The sequence below is a fragment of the Equus caballus genome, chromosome 3 (genome assembly GCF_041296265.1).
Source record: "Equus caballus isolate H_3958 breed thoroughbred chromosome 3, TB-T2T, whole genome shotgun sequence".
In the NCBI taxonomy this organism is placed as follows: domain Eukaryota; kingdom Metazoa; phylum Chordata; class Mammalia; order Perissodactyla; family Equidae; genus Equus; species Equus caballus.
This window is the reverse complement of record NC_091686.1, coordinates 83,310,482-83,318,855: the sequence shown is the minus strand read 5'-3', so window position 1 is coordinate 83,318,855 and position 8,374 is coordinate 83,310,482. Positions and strand designations below refer to the sequence as shown.

The 8,374-nt window shown below is 44.9% G+C and overlaps 1 long non-coding RNA gene across 2 annotated transcripts in view; it reads right to left on the bottom strand.

The window, feature by feature from the left end:
- Positions 1 to 3,047: 3,047 nt before the first annotated feature.
- Positions 3,048 to 8,374, bottom strand: part of LOC106782997 (uncharacterized) — a 112,615-nt gene continuing 107,288 nt past the window's right edge. For both annotated transcript variants that reach the window (XR_011437574.1, XR_011437573.1), the window contains 2 exons: positions 6,394 to 6,545; positions 3,048 to 3,667 (listed from right to left, as the gene is read on the bottom strand). This is a non-coding gene — a long non-coding RNA (uncharacterized lncRNA). The remainder of the gene's footprint in view (positions 3,668 to 6,393; positions 6,546 to 8,374) is intronic.

Sequence of the window (8,374 nt, the reverse complement as noted above, 5' to 3'; positions counted from 1 at the left end):
TCCCGCTTTTCCAGCTGGAAAGCGCCTCCCTTAATCACATCTCAGCCTAATTCCATAATTTGCCATCCCTTTTCGGTTAATAACGCAATCCCATTTCAGTTAGCTCCCTTTCGCCCTGGAGCAGGCAGTCGAGGGTGACCGTGGGCTTGGAGGTGGGGCGCGGAGTGGGGAGTGAGGTGGGCATCCCTGACCGCGCACGGCGAGGTGGCAGTCCCCTTTCATGGGCCATCAGGGCTGCGGGTTGCTGTGACCTCGTGGAGGCCTCCACAGGCCGTGCGGAGGAGGGGCTCTGCCTGAGCGGCGCTGGGCGGATGTCCCCGAGCCTCGTCTGATCTCGGCGGCGAGTGCCACTGCGGGCCCGGGAGCGCGCCCCTCCGGCGCGACTCCAGGAACGCCCTTCGAGCCTGCAGCCCAGGCTCCTCGGCGTCCCAGCGCTGGACCCTGACGCCCTCGCCCGCGGCGGACCCTCCTCCCTACCCCTCGCCCCGGGGCTGTCCCTTCATTTCGCTTCTTCTGGGTTCTTGCACGCGCTCTCGGAACTGCGCATCCACACGCGCTTGGAGCCAGGGCAGAAGATGTCAGTCTCGCCTTCTTTCAGACACCCGCGATATTCAGATCGAAATCTTTTGGAGACCCACTCTCATTCCCTACGCTTTGGGAAGAATAACTCGGCGAGCGCACCCGCCCCCTACGCGGGTCCCCTGTCCTACCGCGCGCCGACCTCCGACGTCCGGGCTGCGCTCCCCACTCCGGCCTTGGTACTTGTGCCGCCCGCCCGCCCGGAGCAGCTCTTGTCTGCAGGTCTTCTGAACTCAGTATTCATCTTTATCCCCTGTACACAAGCACTACCAGGTACCCTCTGAGAGTAGTAAAAGATCTCTGGAAATGCCCGCACGCCAGCCGTGTGCCAGCGTGTGTGAACATGAACGTTAGCTTGCAGTAGAGGTGCTGACCTGCCTCATTTATCGTTTTAGCTCTGTTTCTAGGCCTAGCAATGTGAACTGCAAACAATAGGCTCTCAACAATTTTTTTCTAATCTACTTGACTCTTTCTAGGTCAGTTTTGTAAACTCTACTTTTAAAGGGCTTGACATAATTGCATTCATTTTCTATACTCTGCATTTTTGTAGCATTCATTGTGGATCTGAAGTGGCCCTTATAATAGTAAGTAAACTTTTCCAACTTTTTTAAGGTAAAAAATAATTGCACCAGGTGTTATTAAAGTTAGTATAATGTAAACCACAAGTTCCAGAGATGTGTAGACTTACTTAAGTGACAAAGTCATCACAAGAGCCCTTAAAACTTTATTGCAATAATAGTATTATAACCCTTCACTCCCATAGTCCAGACTGTGTGTCAGACTTTGTTCTAAGTATTTCAGGAATGTTAACTCAGTTATGTGTGTTAACTCATGTGATTCTCCTCAGAATCTTTTGGGATGGGCAACCTTACATCCCCATTTTACAGACGAGAAAACTGAGTCCAAAGACTCATGGCTAGAAGGAGAGCAGACTTGACTCCAGGGTTTCTGCCACCCTCAACCGTTGCACAATATTGTCTCTTTGACTTTCTGTTTCTGGTGAACATAAAAATATCTTCCATGGATTTCTGTCAGCTCTAGTCCTAGAATTGCCACCATTTATTCAAGCTTTACACTTTTATGTAATCACAGCGTAGGAGTTTCAAGAGCATTGTGTCATTTAACCTCAAATTCTGTCGCTCCCTTCACCCCACCCACGAAGCAGATGTGGAAGCATCGCCAAGACACTAAGTCGCTTGGCTAAGGGGTCATGACATTAGTAAGTGTCAAAGCCAAGCCAAAAATCCAGGTTGGCTGGACACCAGAGTTTGTGCTCTAAACCACGACACTTTGGGTTCTGTCCAAAGTGAACTAAACTAAGTTTAAGCACAACGCGAAATCCAGCCACCTGGCACTATCACTGATGTTATTGTCAAGTCAGAGTTTAAAACTGATGGCTTCTGGGTTTCCAGCCCTTCTGTGAAGCATTGAAGAGCTGGCAGCCGCAGTGCACATGCACATGCACATGCCCCCTGGATGGGGCTGAACAGTGGCGGCTCCCTTTAAATATGCAAGCGAGTACTCAGGCCCCACTCAGTCCCCTTCACCCAACCCTGCCAGCTTCCTGGCACCCACGGGCAGTGGAGTTTTCAATCTCTAATCTAGGGATGCTCAGGCCAGTGCTGGGCCTCATCTGACCATTGCAAACTGGTACAGAATATGATATAAATTCTCACCAAATGAGCATGGTTTTCCTACAGTGTAAAGCAGACATTTGGAATTGGGAAATCCCAGTTTCAATGCCCTCTTGGCCTTGGGCCCACTCTGTTTTACAATCCTACATCGGGGGTCTAAGATATGGCTCCTGGTAACAGATGGACAGCACGAACTTGCTCTCTTGTTTGATCCTTCTAACACAGGGCTGAAGTGAACTTCTGTTTGCATTTGTGGGCTCAGCAGTCTCATTTCTCTTTCCGTAGTTTGCCACCCGTACAACTACTTAAGCCTTCCTAGCCTTCTCTTTTCTTCGAGACCTGGAGGGTAAGGACAATCTGTAATGTCAATGTGATTCATATGTTAGTGTGGGGAGATGCTCATCTGAAAAGAGAAACTTGGCTTCCACAGAGCTCCAGATAAGAGATGGGATGTGTAGAGCAAAGACAAGAGGGAGAAGGGACACCTAGTCTTTGCAAAACAGAGATACGACTGAGCACGATAAGGTTGGCCAGACAGGGAGGGAATTTGTACATGAACAGTGGCTATCTGAACACCATGTGGTTGTCAGAAACACATTAGGGAGCGAGAAAAAGAATAATATGATTTCTCATCCTGACATATTTTGGAAACCAGCCAACAGGGAAACAGTCTCATCACTGAGATATTTTTCTTTTTTGTAACACCATGAAAATGAACAGAATATTCTGACATTTCTCCAGGCTATAAACTTATACATTGATAGGTTCTTCATTTCTGGGTATAGAATATTTAGATTTCAAATTCTTGGAGATTTTTAAAAATCTCACACTGACTGGAACAAAAAAAAAAATGACTTTATTTGTTCATATAACAAACACCTGAGTAGTCTGGATTCGTGTACGCCTGGATCCAGATACTCATAGGGTGTCATCAGGAATTATTACCCATCCCTGGCTCTGCTTTCCTTTATGTTGGCTTCCTTCTGTGGCAGGTTCTCCTTCTGTGGTGGCAAGATGGTTTCCAGCAGCTCTAGGTGTACATTCTGCCAGCTTAGCAATCCCAACAGAAAGAAATGATCTCTCTCCCAAGAATTTGAACAAGATGTTCAGGCTTGTCTCTGTTTCATCTGGCATTAGTCAAGGGCCCACCCCAGAATTAGTTACCATGGCCAGAAAGATGTGGTGTTCTCAGTGGTTGGAGTTGAGTCCCCATTAGAGCCAGGGAGTAGTGCCATCTCCATCCAAACCATAAGATCAGTATCAGAGAGATGTGGTTTCCAAAAGCAAGAGATTTACTGTGTGTGTGGATGAAGGGCACTGGGCAGGGCAGACCATGGATGGCCACCATAGCATTCTTCACTCAGAGCTTTGCAGAGGCTTCATTAATTCATTTTTCTCCTGGTCCTTTCTCAGTATTGAGTTCCTTTGCTTCTGGGTCCAACCCACAAATAAACCTTAAAGGTAAAAATTATTTTTTTCATTGGATCACTGCACCAAATACAATAAAACAGGAGCTGATATATCAACAAAGGAACTCTTTTCATGAGATTTCCTGGCTAAGCTTACAGACCCAATAGTTATCTCCAGGTAATATTAAGCATCAAAACGGTTTTCACTCAGACTCCCACATATTAATTCTGAGGCTCCCACCTTACTGGTCTAGAGCCAACTCTTAATTATTGAAGGACACAGAATATGGGAAACCATGGATAAAACCCAAAGTCTTGTTTTAGCCAAGAGATTCAGCCTCTTTCCCAGATAAACCTTCACCCCAGCTGCAGGGAGCAACCAGGCTGACTAATTTGACTTTCACATCTGGTGGAACTGCTCCCACACATACCTAGATAGGTCATACACTGCTCGACACACTTCACAGAGTCTGATTAACTCATATCAACTTACCCCAAATGCAAAAGGGGAGCATTTTATCATTTTGGCAAAAGGATTCAATTAACCAAGAACTCAGAAAGCCAATGGTGAAATATTTGATTTTTTCTAGGAGCACAAACTGCTGTTTTAACTGAGAGAGAACAGAGACTCCAGATCTTGGTGGTTTAGGCTTAAATTCTGCCTCTGAAGAATAAATCACAAAAACCTTCCTTATGATTACAGCACTAAAAGCCCCGTATGGTGAAATTAACACAGGAGGCGGAGCCAGGAGACCCGGGTTGGGATTTCATGTACTGATCAGCTGCGCGATTCAATACAGGTCTCTTAACCCCTATGGGCTATGAGGACCATGGTGATATATACACAAGATGGCCGTGAAGGTGAAATGTGATGGTGAATGGGAAGACATATTTGGCACTTAGCAGATCCTCAAAAAGGAGATTTAGGCCTGGCCCCGTGGCCAAGTGGTAAAGTTCCCGTGCTGCGCTTCGGGCCGGCGGCCCAGGGTTTCGCTGGTTCGGATCCTGGAAAGGGACGTGGCACGGCTCATCAGGCCATGCTGAGGCAGCGTCCCACATAGCACAACCAGAGGCACTCACAACTAGACTATATAACTATATACTGGGGAGCTTTGGGGAGAAGAAGAAGAAAAAAAAGGAAATTTAATTGAAATTTTAAATACATCTATTGTCTGACCCAGCAATCCCACTTCTAGGAGATAACCCCTCAGAAAGAAAAGCACAAGTACATAAAGATGTATGTACAAGGATGTTCATTAAGCATTGAGATAACAAAGAAGAAAGTGATTGGAATGGCTGCCTATACTGTGGTCTGTCCACGGCACAGGGGCTACAACCGTGAGTGGTAGAGCTGAGCTGTGTGGGTTAGAGCCAAATCATCTGAGTTGGAATCCTGGTTGCATTAATGTTGTGTGATATAATGTTATATGCATTACTGTTATATGGTACTTAACCTCTCAAGGCCTCTGGCTCTTACCTCTGTAAAATGGGAATGATAAAAGTGGTTACCTCCTAGGTCATTGTGAGGATTAAAGTGAGTTAATACTTGTAAAGTGCTTAGAAGAATAAAGAGCACATAATAAACATTGCTAAATGTCAACTATTGTATAACTCTTCTAAGAAACAAAGAATTCTAGGTGCTGATATGAAAAATCTAAATAAAAAGTAGCAAATTGCATCCTATTTTGTACAAAAGTAGGTATATATATAATTGGCAGAGTCAAGAAAAGAAATGGGAGGAAAACACACCATTTTTGTTACAGCGTTACCTCTGGGGCGTGGAACAAGAGGGTGGAAGAAGACACTCTTCTTATATAACTTGTCTAAGTGGTAGGATTATGAATAATTTTTTCTTTAAATATTTTTCAAAGAAATAAAAACATTAGTGTCACTTGAATCTGATGCTCCATTGGAAAGGACTTCCTCCTTTCCTAGGAACCCTTGCAAAACAGATGCTGAGGCTCCTAGTCCCCCAAAGGGTCTGAGGAGATAAATAGAGGGACTCCAGAGGGGCTTTTCAATATTTCACAAATCTTAGGAGAAATCACAAATTTGCTGGAAAAAATGCTCCTGCCTGAAACTAAATTAACACTGTGTGATAACACTGATTACTTAAGGCTGATAAGACATTCAGAAAGTAGTTTTATGTTTAACAAATTATAATTAATTCTTTTTTCAATTTTTTTTTTTTCGGTGAGGAAGATTGGCCCTGAGCTAACGTCTGTGCCAGTCTTCCTCTAATTTGTATGTGGGACACCACCACAGCGTGTCTTGAGAGCAGTGCCAGGTCTGCTCCCAGGATCCAAACTGTGAACCCCGGGCTGCTGAAGTGGATCACGCAAACTTAACCACAACACCACCAGCCTGGCCCCAATTATTTTTAAAGAGAGAAAACAACTCTTGGCTTAATAAATGCTGCTAGTCATACAAAGGCTTTCAAAACACAGAATTCAGTGGATTAAAAGACCGAGGAGCAACAGGCCCACAAAATGTTGCTGTCTGCTGGCGGTGCTACCTTTTTTAAGCATTCAAAAACCTTGAGGATGTTTCCTTTATCAAAGCAAATGCAGGCAGCCCTTCTTGGCAGTTTCTGTCTGATACTAAGAACTTTTTAAAGGCTTAGAGTCAGGTAGCAGTTTTTGCCAATCAACAACTTGATGGGCTGCAGGTCCAATGTGATCTTGCCGTCATCTCTCATTTATTTTTGCCAGATAGGGAATAGTAAATAATACCCTTCAGCTGAACAGGCGGCTTTGTCCACTCTAAGTTACCTCTGCCCCTCTCTCCACGGTGGCCCCTGGTCTTGGGCTCTGCCAGTTAAACCCAGCACGTCTGGACCTTTAGTCATCGCTTCAGAGCCACTCTTCCAGGAAAAGGCTATTGTTACTGCATTTCCTGATCGCTTACTTCCTGTCTTTTTTTCCTAAAGGGAAAGAATAAAGACCATTCTAAAATCACAGAGAGTTCTGCTCAATTCCACAATTGTAGTTGATTGTATTATAATTATTTACTTGGTTTGGAGGCCATCGTTTAGGCTTACTCAACCTAACCAATAGTGTCCCTGAGTCATGGGCAATTTTCCATATGTGTCACCTTGTCATTCCCAAGTCTATGTGGCTTACAACTTATTTTGCTCTAAGACATCCGAGAAAGCTTGTAAGAGTCCCCACCTTATCAACAGACCCCATGAGCCACTTGATGAAGAAGATGCTCAGGGACAGAGAGGGCCAGCACCTTCCCTGGCTGGAGAGGAGGTGGCAGGCACAGAGATCTGGAAATGCCTCTCTTTGCTCCTGCCCTTCCCCCAACTCACACAAAGGTGATAAGTGGGTCAAACTGAGTCTTACTGCCCAGAAGGGACTGAGTCACCAGGAGGGGGAAGATGAAGCGGTGGAGGCTCAGGAAACCAAGAACCTGGCTTTGAATTTTGGCACACTCATGCACATACACACACACACACACACACACACACACACACACATGTTTAAGGGTTTGCTGTGTGCCAGGCCCCATGCTAAGTATTTATAGACAGGATCTAGATTAATTTTGACACCCCCCCCCATGGGGTAAGAACTTTTATTCTCCCTATTTTATATATTAACACAGTTAGTTGTCCAAGTTCATACAGCTAGTGAAGGAGCTCCCTCACGCTTGTCTGACAGCAAAGTTGTACCATCCACCCCTCTATTTGCTGGCTGTGTGATTTCTGTGAATCACCTAACCATGCTGAACCTCAGTGTCCTGACCTGTAAAATGGCGATAACAAAGCCTATAAAATCTGCCTCCATACTGTATTGAGAATTAAACGAATTTATGTATGTAAAGTATTTACCAAACACAAAGGTTCATTTCTCCTTCTTTCCTCAGCTTTGGTTTGCTTCTAGGTAAAATGCTTATAAGAACTGAGTGAGAAAACATATGAAAATGCTTTGGAAACCATAATCTGCTACATAAAATTAATCACTATTGCTCTCAGATATACTTTAAACAAAGATCTACGACCAGGTGTTGCCTTTTCAGAATAAAATGAAATAATTTTTACAGCAATTCTTTACAGTAACTTCTTATTCACTCCGGCATACAAATAGCGGCGGGTGATTCATACAACATGAAGGCAATTATCAGTGATGGATGACTCTTTCCTACTCCTTTTACTCGTGTCATTGTTTAGTCATTTAAAGAATCTATCCCAGGAAAGTGACCGTAAAGCAATGGTTTGCCACTGAGAGAATGGAGTCGGGCTGGGGGAAGATTACTAAACTATGGAAATCAGTCGAATTGGAAACGGGTTTTGTAACAGATTTGTAGCTGAGTAAGCAGAATACACAATGATCCTACCTAGTGGGGATCCTCTCAAACATTCGCACCATGAGCTCAGAGGAGCCTCCATGGCAGGACACAGAGCAGGAAATTGTCGGGGGCCCATGAAGACAGGAAGAAGGGAACAGGAAGGACAGGTGAAAAAAGATGAGGTTTCCATAAACAGGAAACACCCCTATGGCCTCTTTGCCTCTTAAATCTTAAGTGGAGACAAGCAGAGAACCCCACTCCCAACCAGGCGAGGAGACCCACCTTCTCTGGTTCAGCTTAATCCTGGTAAACACCCACCTGGATTCAAATGAGGTAATTATCTTCCTCTAATTCCTGCACTGTGGGGCGAGGTGGGGTTCTTGGGGGAGAGAAAAAGCAGGGTAGATTAGTTGGTTGAAAGGAAGGGGGTGTTGATTGTGCCAGGGAGAAGATTTCACGGAA